The sequence below is a fragment of the Ictidomys tridecemlineatus genome, chromosome 11 (assembly GCF_052094955.1).
Source record: "Ictidomys tridecemlineatus isolate mIctTri1 chromosome 11, mIctTri1.hap1, whole genome shotgun sequence".
NCBI lineage: Eukaryota > Metazoa > Chordata > Mammalia > Rodentia > Sciuridae > Ictidomys > Ictidomys tridecemlineatus.
In genome coordinates, this window is record NC_135487.1 from 111,949,684 (window position 1) to 111,963,180 (window position 13,497).

Sequence of the window (13,497 nt, forward strand, 5' to 3'; positions counted from 1 at the left end):
GAACTCGCTTGGTACTCACTGGTCATTGTGCACAACAGATGCAAGTAAACATGGATTTCATTATAGCCTGGTGAATTGCTGTAACATCAGTGCACCTATGCAGAACTGGGATCAGGAAACATCATGGTCACATTACAAAATGGTACCAAACAAAGGACTGGGGGAAAAAATTTCTCATGGCCAATTTCACAATAATAAATTTAGGTATAATTAAAGACATCAGAGTTTTGCTTTTCCTCCAAGTTGATTTACTGAGAAAAGAAATCTTCAGAATTCCAAAGGTTTCTCTCTTAGGAAAATTTCAACACTATCTTGAATTGGTAGACAGGAGAACTGATTTTTTTCTCCATGAAGCTGCCATTCCATGAGGTCCTTGCTCAACAAGCAGACATTTCTGGAATTTATGAAGAGAAGTGTTCTGATGGCCCATATGTTAGGTAAGGGCTTCATCAACTACACTGGTTGTTGACATTTTACATGAAAATAGAATTCTTGAGACTAAATGCATATTTGGAACCATGAACCCTGATGGGGAAAAACCATTGGTGTTGCCCAGTGAAATTATGGAGGAAAGTGAACTAGATTGTTTAATTGAAGGAAAGACACCTTAGAGGAAACAGAGAATCTGAGTTGGGACTCAGGAATCATAAGACCTCCAAGTAATTGGGCAAATGTTTTGTTAGCATATGTAGCTGTCTAGAGAAGAGTGGAGGGTAGGGTCATTAAATGCAATTCACTAGAACACTGTGGGAGAGATGAGAAAACCCTTTGAAGACAGATGTTGACAGACCCCTGCTGGGAAGACAGGCTGACAGACAGGCTGTAGTGGTGACTGTGAGAATCTCATGACCCCCTCCCTCCTAACTTCATCCTACCTGTAAACCTATGGCCTGCATAGTGAGGACCAGGCTCAATAAGATCTAGGCAGATAGTAGGAAGAAGGCAAAGCTGGGGGATTTCCAGTCCTCTGAATCTTCTCTAAAACAAAATAGGTCTTTTGGACCTACAGGCACATCAATCAGCTTATACTACAGAGAATTTGGAGGTTACTTGGGAGACCTGTTGGATTCATGTGCATTATGATTAGAATACTCACTGCTTCCAGCAGGGCTGACTCTAGGCTCATCTAATGGGAAGTCTGTACTTCTGAGACCTTCTTGTGAGTCAGAAGAATCAGGATGACCAGAGGGTACATAATACTGTTCATTTGGCAGGACTTTATTTTCTTTCTTCTCCTGCAGTGCACTGTTGAGACTAGTGAGATCAGGAAAAAACAACAGATGAAATCAAGATGGATTAGAATCATAGAATCCCATCTGTTCATGGTCAGAAGAACATGGACTCCTCTCTTCAAAAAGGAAGAAGAAAGCATACTGCACGGATGCCCATAGCTTGGATGCCATAAGAACAGAGATGAGAAATAAAGAAATAGGCATGAGTACCCAGTGAACTGGGCAGATCACAAGCTTATGAGGAAGGAGACTTAAGTTCACCTCTACGGTACAGTCACAAGAGGGAGCACGCAATGAAAAGCATAGGCAGGGTCAACCTTGGGCATAACCAAATTCAACACTCACCTACCCAGTGAATCAGCCTCAGCATTGTAGAGTGCTAGAGACCTTGTAACTTATATCTCTTTTTCTATCAATATTATGACAAGTTTCTTTTCTATCTCCTATGCTTGCTGTGACACACACACACACACACACACACACACACACACACACACACACATATATATATATATATATATATATATATATAAAACCTTGGGCAATAGTTCATAAGGAACTAACTCATCTTATTCTTATTTTAGTCCTTACAAATGAACAAGTGACTTTTTAATGGGAAAAAATTCCACAAGACTCCTTAGGTCCCCTTGGACAGACCCACTCCAAAATTGACATAAAGAAAACCAATTATCTGGCTAAATGACTATGTCATCTTTGGGTGAGTGAACAACATCACAGCAATCAGAAGCTTTTTTCACCTTTGATTATGGAATCTGCAGCTAACTTTGACTTGGTGTATATTTCAGGACACTCGAACCCCATTATATTGCCTTTGCTTATTATCCCTGATCATTCATTGTTACCTGGAATCCAGTGACTGTCATTCTTCTTCATCATTCTCATCATCATTATATTCTGCAAACAAATTCAGAAATATATAGAAGTTGTTAAATAGCTATATTTTACACATTTCAATACAGTGGCCACCTGAGCATGGGAACATTCTATAATGTGTGGCATGAATTTAGGATGCACATACAGGATTGTACTGAATGATCTCATATAGTGACTTCAAAGAAATGAATGGTCTGTGTTAATGTGCTAATCCTTCATTCAAAATGTCACTAGTTGCTTGGATCATTTATTATGACATGCTCTGAGTTAAATGTGTAAAGTTAAAATGTATTTTGGTCTTCTGAACACTAGATACTCAGCCAGGTTCTTCTAGATCGCTAGTTACATCTTCTCTTCTTTCTACAAAACTCATTCCCAGGCATGGTGGTTCTGTGTCCCCTCACAATCTTCAAATAGAACCTATTCTCTATTTCTTATTCCTTTCCATATTGTGACTTTTGCACTGATTTCCATATTAACTTTGATGATGTACTAGAGCCAATTTTTCTTTGGAATCTGTATGAGCCGAATTTCTACCTCCTGATTCTACTCATTGTTTTTGGATTCTACTCTTTTAACTGAACCATCACCAAAAACTTATGGATTATATTCCTTCATAAAGTGAGTTTATGAATAATCTTTCACTAAGTAGAGCTAAAAGGAATACCCTATTTGGTTTATTTTATAGATGATGAAGCAAAAAATCAGGAAGGTATAAGTGATCCCTACAGGTAATAAAAGCCAATGCTCAGGAAGATCTTGGGAGACTGTCATTTCTAGCCCAGGCTCTCTGACTCCTGTCCTGTAGCACTGATGAATTTTTTTTTTTTTTTTTGCTCCAGAGTTCGTGCACCACCAGAGAGCACAAAAACAGCAGAAATACTGTGACCTCCAATACAGTACATTTCTCCTTAGTGCTCCAGTTACTACTGTGCTCATATTGTAATGGCCTCAATTGACATGTGGAATACAAGACAGCTGGTGAAATGTTACTGGTGAAGGTGTGGAGTGTCCTATAAGCCAGGGACTTTGGAGCATTTCAGTGTAATCAAGGTCTGTGCCACCTCACCATAGTTGAGTCTGCAGAGAAGCTTCTCTGCCAGGCTGCAGATCTCTGACAGTTGGTCCCAGAGGCCAACTGGTTCTGCTGAAGTTTAAGCTGTGACTTCAGAAATGGACATATTGTCCCATTCCATAAAATAATAATGGTACCTTCTCCCAATTAAGACTATTTTTTAATCCCAGTGATCAGGAATAACTTGAAGACTGGCTTCTAGAATAGTTTTCAAGACTCAGAACTAACTCCATCAGATGTGATGGTGCTTCTTGATAGATTTGAGATGAGATGGTGAGAATAAATATATACATGGAATCTATACATTGTCCAAGTGAAAAGAGCTTTTGTCATAAGAAGCGAATAGGATACTTTTTATTAAAGGAGGCACAGGTGTCCAGGATCTAAGTCATACCTTCAGGAATAATTTCAGGCACATGCGTGAGGGTCCCTGCAAATGGTATCTCCAAAGACATAGTAAAGAGTAGTAACCTATCTGAACAGTCACTAACACTCGAAGTGCATGCACTGAGTGTTCAGGATCAAAAATTCGCAAGAGAGTATGGAGGCACCAGAGGCCGTGCTTCCCTGGCGCTTCGGGGTCTTTATGGAGAAGCGGCTCGCCGTGGTGACCCGAGCTGCTGAGCATTCGCCACCTCGGCTCTCGCGGCACGGCTGCAGGGCCATGCTGGCTTGGTGCGCGGCTCGTGGGGGGCCCTGCGTGCGGCCGCCTGGGTGCTAGGGGTGCAGTCGGGTAAGGGGCGCTCCCGCGGGGCCTTGCTGCCTCTCGCCCTGCTGCCTGAGCTGCCAGGCCGAGCGCTGGTCGCTGTGCCCGGCCGCGCTTGCCCTGCGGCTGCCCAGAGCTGGCCCACGGAGCCACTGCTCAGACGCGGGCAAAGCGACCCCCGGGCCTGCGGCAGGAGGGGACGCCGCCGCGGAGGCCCCGGGCGGCGGGTGGGTCCCGGCGAGCGCCCCCAGTCCTTATGAAAATCCATGGACAATCCCAAATATGTTGTCAATGACAAGAATTGGCTTGGCCCCAATTTTGGGATATTTGATTATTGAAGAAGATTTTAACGTTGCACTAGGAGTTTTTGCTTTAGCTGGGCTAACCGATGATTTGTTGGATGGATTTATTGCTCGAAACTGGGCCAATCAAAAGTCAGCTTTGGGAAGTGCTCTTGATCCACTTGCTGATAAAATACTTATCAGTATCTTATATGTTAGCTTGACCTATGCAGATCTTATTCCAGTTGCACTTACTTATATAATTTCAAGAGCTGTAATGTTGATTGCTGCTGTTTTTTATGTCAGATATCGAACTCTTCCAACACCGCGAACACTAGCTAGCTAAGTATTTCAATCCTTGTTATGCTACTGCTAGATTAAAACCAACGTTCATCAGCAAGGTAAACACAGCAGTTCAGTTAATCTTGGTGGCAGCTTCTTTGGCAGCTCCAGTTTTCAATTATGGTTGATAGCATTTACCTTCAGATGCTTTGGTATTTTACAGCTTTCACCACAGCTGCATCAGCTTACAGTTATTATCATTATGGTCGGAAAACTGTTCAGGTGATAAAAGGCAGATGAGAGTCACCCATCACCATTAGCAAGGAAGCAATACACATCGTCTGTGGCAATGCCAGCGAAAATCTACAGGAGTTTCCCTATTTTGGTGTTCAGCTTGTAAAAGGACTTGTCAGAACAAACCATGTCATCAAAATTGAAGTAATGTGCATTGAAAATAAGCTTGATCATGGGCATATGCAGAATTTCCAATGTATTTTTAAGTATAAATAAAACTATAATTTAGAATTTTTAATCTTAGGTTTCTTGAATATAAAGAGATGAATTATTCCAATTATTGTCAGTCCTTTTTTATGTTTTTAAAAAATATAGTTCAGAGCATGGAAACCGAAGTGTTGACACCTGTCTCTGGAATCTAAGTTGCTCATGAAGCCATAGGGACTTGCCTGGGATTAAATATATATCTTATATAACTTGGCTATTAATTTTTATGTTTGATTTTTAGATTCATGTATACATTAACAGTTCATGTGGTTATTATTTGGTCATTTAGGGTAGTGAGAATAAAGTTAGCTGTGAATGAAGCAAAGTTGTAAAGAGATAAGTGTGGCAAGTTTTAAAAATAAATAAGATCAAACAAAATAGAAGGTATTGAAGCTCATCTCATGTTCAGGAGTCTTCCAGCCTCTCAGGTGCCTAATAGTTCATATATCAGGATAACAAGTAACAAAGATAGTTGAAATATGAGAACTTGTCCATTAGTCTTTCATCTAAAAGCAGTGAGTTACATCATGCCTTCCAACTGTGTTTCTAACATTACAATATTTGTATGATATTGGAACCTGTACTCATTGTGTAAATAATATGAAATTGTATATTTTTCAAAGATTTTTTAAACTTTGGGAAAACTTCTTTTGTTAAGATGTTAAAGGAATAAAAGCTGGAAAAAATAAAACTGTACCTTCAACTTGGAAAAAAAATTCGCAAGAAAAAAATTAGCAAGAACTTTTAGGAAAGATCAGCTGGCCTAGTTTAGCAGACAGGACTCATGTAGACCCCTGCTATACACATGTGTCAGTAGTGCCTGTCAGTTTGGTATAATCTCTGCAACCTCCCCTTTCTGGTTAGTCCTGTGTTTGTCACCCTGAATTTCTCACTGAACACCCAGAAATATGGCTATTGAATTCAGTTCTCTTTTTAATGGCATACTCACGAGTTGCAACCAGAGAAGAAGTGACTTCACGTTCACCCAACAGGTCAGCACTATTTTGGGGAGGATGGTGGACAACAGGCAGTTCACACTGACTGCAGGAAGTTTTATGGTCTCATCCAATGAGTCTGGCAAGGGTTCTTTTACTTCTTCCTCTTCCTCCTGTTCCTCTTTTCTCAGCCTGGTGGGATAAAGAGTATGATTAAACAAGAAGGACTGGATGCAAGAGTCCCAGGAGTTGATGATAGAGGCCTAAGGGAGTGGTCACAGAAGGTCAGGGGTACTCCCTTTAAAAAGGAAGAAAAGGGTGAAGGCAGAGTATAGCTGCCTTCGTGACATGAGACCCGAGAAGAGGTTCATTTTACTGGCTGGACAATTAGCTGAGGGAGTAGGTGTCTCAACTCTCTTTGTATGCTACCACCATGACCCACAGCACACAGAGAACATACACAAGTTCAAACTTTTCTATATGTGTTAACATACAACAGTTAATGCTTCAGAGACATTGTAGAGTCCAAGACATCTAATGCAATCCAGTATATGGAGATATAAATCTCCATTATCCAATTTCATGGCTATGAAAGGCCTGCCAACAAATTAAGGTCAACCACAACAAAACAGATATACATCTCATCCTCAATTGATCAATACCCTATATATTAGTCTCATCCTCAATTGGTCCATATGTATATTCTGTGAGTTAAAAATAAGAACTTTAGTGAGATTGATTATGTCTACCTGGATGCAGACCAGAACCAGTATAATGGGCACCTTGTTAAAAGATGGACTTCTTCATTGGTTGAGGAATGTAGTCATACCAGTAGTTTTTGTTTCCCTTTGCATGTGAAATACGTGGCTACTTTGAACCTCTTGGTTTCCTCATGGGGGACCCTTGTTATATTTTACCTATCCTTTCCTAGGCCCTTAGTATTCATTGTTACCTGGGAGCCTGTGATTCCTGCTCTTTTTCATCTTCACAATTCTCTGAAATCAAATTCAGAAATGTCCAGTCAGCATTGAGTAGTTCCACATCACTCATTACAGACACATGGGAGCCTCGGAGCATGGAGCCATAGTATCAATGTGTGACCTTTGTATAGACATAAAGTTCTCCTCTAGATGCAGCTCGTGAGGACTCCATTGAAAGAACTTCAGTTGTACCAATCACATAGTGGGGGGCCACTGCAAATCATGATGGTGTACATAGGACTAACCAGATTACAGAGGTACAGGAAACACAAGAGTAGTTGGGAAGGTCACAACCCAAGTCACAGGCTGACTAAAATCTAAGAATAAATTGCAGAACTGTTGAAAGAGTACTGTCCTTCCATAACTCACCTACACAGCAACAGGGCTCAAATAATAACAGGAGAATTAATCTGAAAGAAATACAGTCTTAGGGCTGGGGATGTGGCTCAAGCGGTAGTGCGCTCACCTGGCATGCGTGCGGCCCGGGTTCGATCCTCAGCACCACATACCAACAAAGATGTTGTGTCCGCCGAGAACTAAAAAATAAATATTAAAAAAAAATTCTCCTCTCTCTCTCTCTCCTTTCTCTCTCTCTCTCTAAAAAAAAAAAAAGAAATACAGTCTTAGATTTAAACAGAACAATCAGGAGAAATTGATACACTGAAGTAGAAAAAGTAAAAACAGTAGAGGAGATTTTGGTCCATGGCATCTATAGTTACAGCATGCACATAACATAGCCTGGAAGCTGCAGGGAAGAGGGTGGATCCCCCCATAGACTAGCCTGGATCCCCTGCCTTCTCCTTCATTGGCCCACACTCTGCTACTACCCTGCAGCCTCCTCCTTCTGACTCCTCTTAAAAGGAGTCTCCCAGACAACAAAGGCAGAGCACCCTCCTCCACAGCCAATCCAGCTGAGGCTTCTGGGACCTACTGGGTGGCAGATAGCTTGCTGTGCAGATCATTCTGAATATTATGGTGAAAACTCCACAACACTAGGTGGCTGCACACCCCTGAAAATATCAGAATTTCTTAACCCTACACAAAGTCATCATGGTGAGCAGTGGTGGTGTGGGCAAATCTGTTGGGACTCTACAGTCCATGTATGAGGAGTTTGTGGAGGACTCTGAACCCAGCGACAGGAAGAAGGTGTGCTGGATGGGGAGGAAGTGTACATCTCCACAACTCAGAGCAGCTAAACAGGAAGACCAGGCTGCAATTGGAGACAACTGCTTCCATATGGAGGAGGAGTTCCTCTGTACCTTCTCTACTGCAGAAATGCGATTGTTGGTAACCACAGCTGGCTTCAAGGAGGATATTTTAAGAGGAAAAAAAGATGAGAATCTTTCATTTCTACTGGTTGGTAACAGATCAAATTTGAAAGATAAAAAAGCAGGTTTCTGTAGAAAAGGCAAAAAAAGAGAGCTGGCCAGTGGAAGGATAAGTATGTGGAAACTTCTGCTAAAATATGAGCTACTGTTGATAATGTCAAAGTTGTACAGGCATTTGGGGTAACAAGTGCATAGATAAAGTTTATAAAGTTATCAAAAAGAGGCTTTTTAGGAATTCATGTCTTTAGATATTACATCTAGTTTGTCATGTCAAATATTTTTGCTTAAGGGTTTATGAAGTACATCTTTCGTTTCTTACTACTCACAAGCAATATCATGCATGGAATTAAAGTGATCAATGTCAATGTCACACTGGCCAGCAGGCCCAGCAGACTCCAGGTGTGTTAACTGCAGCCATTAAACCAGGAATCCTAACCACAAACACTGTAGTTTTGTCTTGAGACCTTTCCTCTCCTAGGTACTAAGGAACTGTGAAGCCAAATGACAAAGATGCATCTAGTTTCTTAGGCTGATGCCACTACCTGATTCATTTATTGTCAATTTGTACCACTTAAAGGCCAATTAACTTTCTTTAAATGAAAAAAAAGTACACAGTCTACTCACTAGGGAGGTAAACTGAAAAGGGAACATTACTGAAATTTGAATTTATTTCCATTTATGTCACCCAACTGACCAACGGTGGCATCTAAGGTATAATTTAAAAAAAATACTGGGAATAAACTTTGGAGTAAACATTATTTTAGGAGAGAGACCAAACAGATATTTTAAAGTTATTAGATCAGGAATTTAAGATCGTCCACAGGAGAAAGGAGACTTTTTATCAACTGGTGCTGTAACAAGTGGACACTCACATCCCTATTTAATTTCACAAAAATTAAATTGAAATTACAGACCTAAAATGTAGAACATAAAATGTTTAATAAGCCTCCTAAAGATGATGAAGAAAAATATTCAACCTAGGAGTCCTTGAGTTTGTACATGTCTTCTCAGGCACAACACCAAGGCATATTCCATGAGAGAAAGAGCCGAGAGGTTGCACTTTGTTAGAATCTACCTCTGCTCTGTGAAAGACACTGTTAACAAAGTTAAAAGATGAGCCACATATGGGGAGAAAAGTTTTGCCAGGTATGCAGCTGATGATACACAAAGACATGATGCTTTGAGGTTCTCAGTGAGGGAGAGATGAGCAGGTGCATGACAGTGGACTCTTACTAAACTAGCTGTGTGGCACAGCCCACAGAAGTTATAAATGCCATTACACATTTTCCAAAGTTCACAGACTCTACAAATCAGAGTGAGTCCCAATGTAATGTATTTTCTTTAGTTGATAATAATTTATGACTCTTTTCTCATCAATCATGGCAAACATAAAAATTCAGCCTGGGATGTTATGAGGAGAAATTCCCTCTAAAAAAAAAGGAAGTTGCATGAGGTATAAAGCAATGTTTCTATCATCAGGTGGTACTACCAAGGCCCAAAACAAGCTCCAAAGACTGAAGGTCTATAACTTTTTAAGAAAAATGCATTCATAAACATTCCTTTTCCACACATGATAGCTCCAACTACTACTAGATTGATTTTTGGAAATCTGGAGACAGGAATTTAGGAGAGATTAAATGATCAAAGGCTACAGATAGTAAGAATTCAGGCTGGAGAATGGAACCCTCTCACTTCTAGTCAAGAATGATATCAGTCTAACATGAGGTCACTTCTTTGTCCTCTTCTTTAACATTAAATGAATTCTGTCTCCTCATCCAGAAATCACATTCTTCCAGGGAGAAAGATATAGTTGCACTATGACATTCACTTGTGTACTTGCTTTTGTGTTCCTACACAGGCAGCTTGTGTGTTCCTACATAACATGGAAACTGACGTTTGACATGGATAGCAAAAGACCTGGTCAAAAATCACTTTGGGAGTGGACCATCTCTTGATCCAAGGACCTTGGACCAGCTCAGTATAATTATGGCCACATTACCTGGGCTTAGCTTGAAGACAAGACACTCAGCCAGTCTACACCCTTCCACCAATAGCTCTTAAAGGTGGTATTACTTATGGCAGTCAGAGGCTTCTTGAGTAATGAGTCTTTCAGAAAATCATTGATAAAAGATGAAACTTCTCAAGTTTTTTTCTTAAGTGAGAAAGCTCCCAGGCTTGCTCTGGATTTTAATATTATCTGGGATGAAATAGAAGGAACTTGAAGCCTGCAGAACTACACAATAGATTATATGGCCTTTGAGATTTTGATAAGAACATGCCCATGGAACCATCTAAGCACAATTCTCTTGGGCAATAGAGAAAGAAAATAATAATAAGGCCAAACAAAGGCCTCCTCTGTATCAGAAAGTGTTCTGTAAGGTTCTTAGACATCCGCCTCATCTACTCTTCCCTATTCAAAGTCAAGCATCTTCCTGAACCTCCTTTATAAAGATGCCCCTTCACTTCCTCATTTAGCCAAAGACATTTATATGTGGACATAAACATAGTGCATTGTGCCTGGATAATATGTGAGCCACACACAAGAATGTGTCCTGATTCGTCCAGCTGGGGTTAACAACAACAATGACAGGAAAAGGAATTGGCTAGCTGTAAAACTACGAATGAGTTTTGGTCCATCATTCATCATATTATGTGGTTCCAAATTGTTTTATAAATATTTGTAATCATGTCTTCCATGTGACTTTCAGCCCTTCTTATTTAAAAAAATAATGAATTAGAATTCATATTATACAAATAGAACACAATTTTTTATATTCTGGTTGCACACAAAGTATACTCACACCATTTGTGTCTTTATATCTGTACTTAGGGTAATGATGTCTATCTCATTCTACCATCTTTTCTACCCCTACATCCCCTATCTTCCCCTCCCACACCTCTGCCCTATCTAGATTTCATCTAATTTACTCATGCTACCTACCCCCAACCCCATTATGAATCAGTATCCTTATATCAGAGAAAACATTCGGAATTTCGTTTTGGGGGATTGGCTAAGTTCAGTTAGCATTCTATTCTGTAACTCCATCCATTTACCTGCAAATGCCATGATTATATTCTGTTTTAATGAGGAATAATATTTCATTCTGTATATATATATATAACATTTTCCTTATCCATTCATCTACTGAAGGGCATCTAGATTGGTTCCACAGTTTTGCTTTTGAGAATTGTGCTGCTATAAACATCGATGTGGCTGTGTCCCTGTACTATGCTGTTTTTAGGTCTTTTGGGTATCGACAGAGCAGTGAGATAGCTGGGTCAAATAGTGATTCCATTCCCAGTTTTTTAAGGATTCTCTATACGGCTTTCCATATTGGCTGCACCAATTTGCAGTCCCACTAGCAATGCATGAGTATGCATTTTCCTCGACATCCTCACAAACACTTGTATTTTTAATAGCTGCCATTATGACTGGAGTGAGATGAAATCTAGAGTATTTTGGTTTTAATTTCTCTAATTAAACATTTTTTAATACATTTATTGATTGATTGTATATCATCTTCTGAGAAGTGTCTGTTCAGTTCTTTGGCCCATTTATTGATTGGGTTATTTGGCTTTTTTTTTTGGTGTTTATATTTTTGAGTGATTTATATATCCTAGAGATTAGTGCTCTAAAAATATGGAATGCTTCACAAATGTGTCATTATCACACAGGGGCCATGCTAATCTTCTCTGTATAGTTCCAATTTTAGTATATGTGCTGCCCTTCTTCTTAAAGGTATCCTTTTTTCCATTGCCATGATACTGAGGGTAATATACTAAATCCTAGACTTTTAAAAATATGCTAAGAATGAAATTTACTTTAAGTAAAGGAAGAGCAGAATCCATTTTGGAAGGCATCTTCTATCTCAGAGAGGAAATAGGAGATTATTCATTTGGTGACTGGGATCCTATGTACAACCTACCATATTTTTGCAGCTGGTTGGCTAGGGAGTATTCTGTAAGCAATTTTTCATTGAGGTCTCCCAATTCTTGTTTGCTCTCTTTCAGTTGATAATGCAATTCCTGGATGATTTCTTCTGAAGGGCTGACCAATACAGCCATCATAATTTTAGGCCTTATAGGTAGAGCCTGGGACTGCACAGAAGAAACCCAAACATGTTATGGGCTAAAAACAAATCAAGTAGCATTCATCAGGACTAAGGGAGGACAGTAACTGTAATCATTAACTTACTGTCAAAAGAGATTGATCACCACACTGCAACAAGATTTTGGATTCCAGACCTCAGAGCTGAAGTGGAGAGGTAGGACAGGAGTGGAGAGGTAGGGCTGAGTGTGCCAGGTATCGTTCTAACATAGAAATTTGGAGATGTCATGGAATGTGGGGAGCCCTTGCCTTCCAGGCTGATACACAGGCCCCATGATCTCTTCAGAAGCTCACCACAAATGAGGAATTTTTACTCATAAGGCAGTTAACAATAATTCTACTTCTCACTTTTCATTCTTGGGCATGTGGGAAACCATCAACACAGAAATAGTCTCCCTAAAAGTTATGTTTTCTTCAGGGCTATGCAGAAGAGACCTCATCATTTCCTTAAGAACAAAGTGGATAGTAAGGCTTTTCCTCAAGTCAAAAATGCATAACTTTGCCAATGTAAAGCTGTCTTGATATTCTTCTCTGAATAATCATCCATGATTTCTAACTCTGTGAAGTATAGAATAATAAAAACCACTGTAGAACACTAAGAAAGTCCATTATTAGGTCTTTAAATTTTTCTGTTATTTTTCAATATATCATCACCACATTTCATTTTTATGTTTGTTTCCTTTCTCTCACAGTTTTCAGTGAAACCTAAGTTTGACATCCCTACCTCTTTACCTCCTCCTCTATGTTGGATTGCTTTGCTTTTGTTTCTTAGAATCATTAAGGCTACATTTAATATTTGTTAGCTGTGGATTTTATTCTAGCCACACACAAGATATTTCTAAGATCAATGTGATTTAAAGAGTTCATATAATCCTGAATGCATGTAAAGGCCACACATATGGGGAGGAAGCTGTAAATGTGATGCTATTTTTGTTTTCAGTCACTTCACTCACATGCCAAATAATGCAGGGACCTGAAATATTTTATAGACATTGCTCAAAAAATCTGTGTGGCCTTTCTCAACCCACATCATTTTCCATTAGTCTATGTAATGATACTGGTGCTAAGATTTATCTAAGGCTTTAAAGAAATTCCTGACTTCCATTAGAAGTTTCTTTTGGCCCAGGAAAATTCAGGATAAATTTAGTAGACAATGGTCGCAGATCATAGACTAC

General features: G+C 39.7%; 3 pseudogenes; 2 read left to right on the forward strand and 1 right to left on the reverse strand.

The window, feature by feature from the left end:
• Positions 1-4,020: 4,020 nt before the first annotated feature.
• LOC144368295 (cardiolipin synthase (CMP-forming) pseudogene) lies at positions 4,021-5,002 on the forward strand (annotated as a pseudogene).
• Positions 5,003-5,879: 877 nt separating this feature from the next.
• LOC110599081 (ras-related protein Ral-A pseudogene) lies at positions 5,880-8,355 on the forward strand (annotated as a pseudogene).
• Positions 8,356-11,848: 3,493 nt separating this feature from the next.
• On the reverse strand, positions 11,849-11,941 carry LOC120891008 (U6 spliceosomal RNA; annotated as a pseudogene).
• Positions 11,942-13,497: the final 1,556 nt, after the last annotated feature.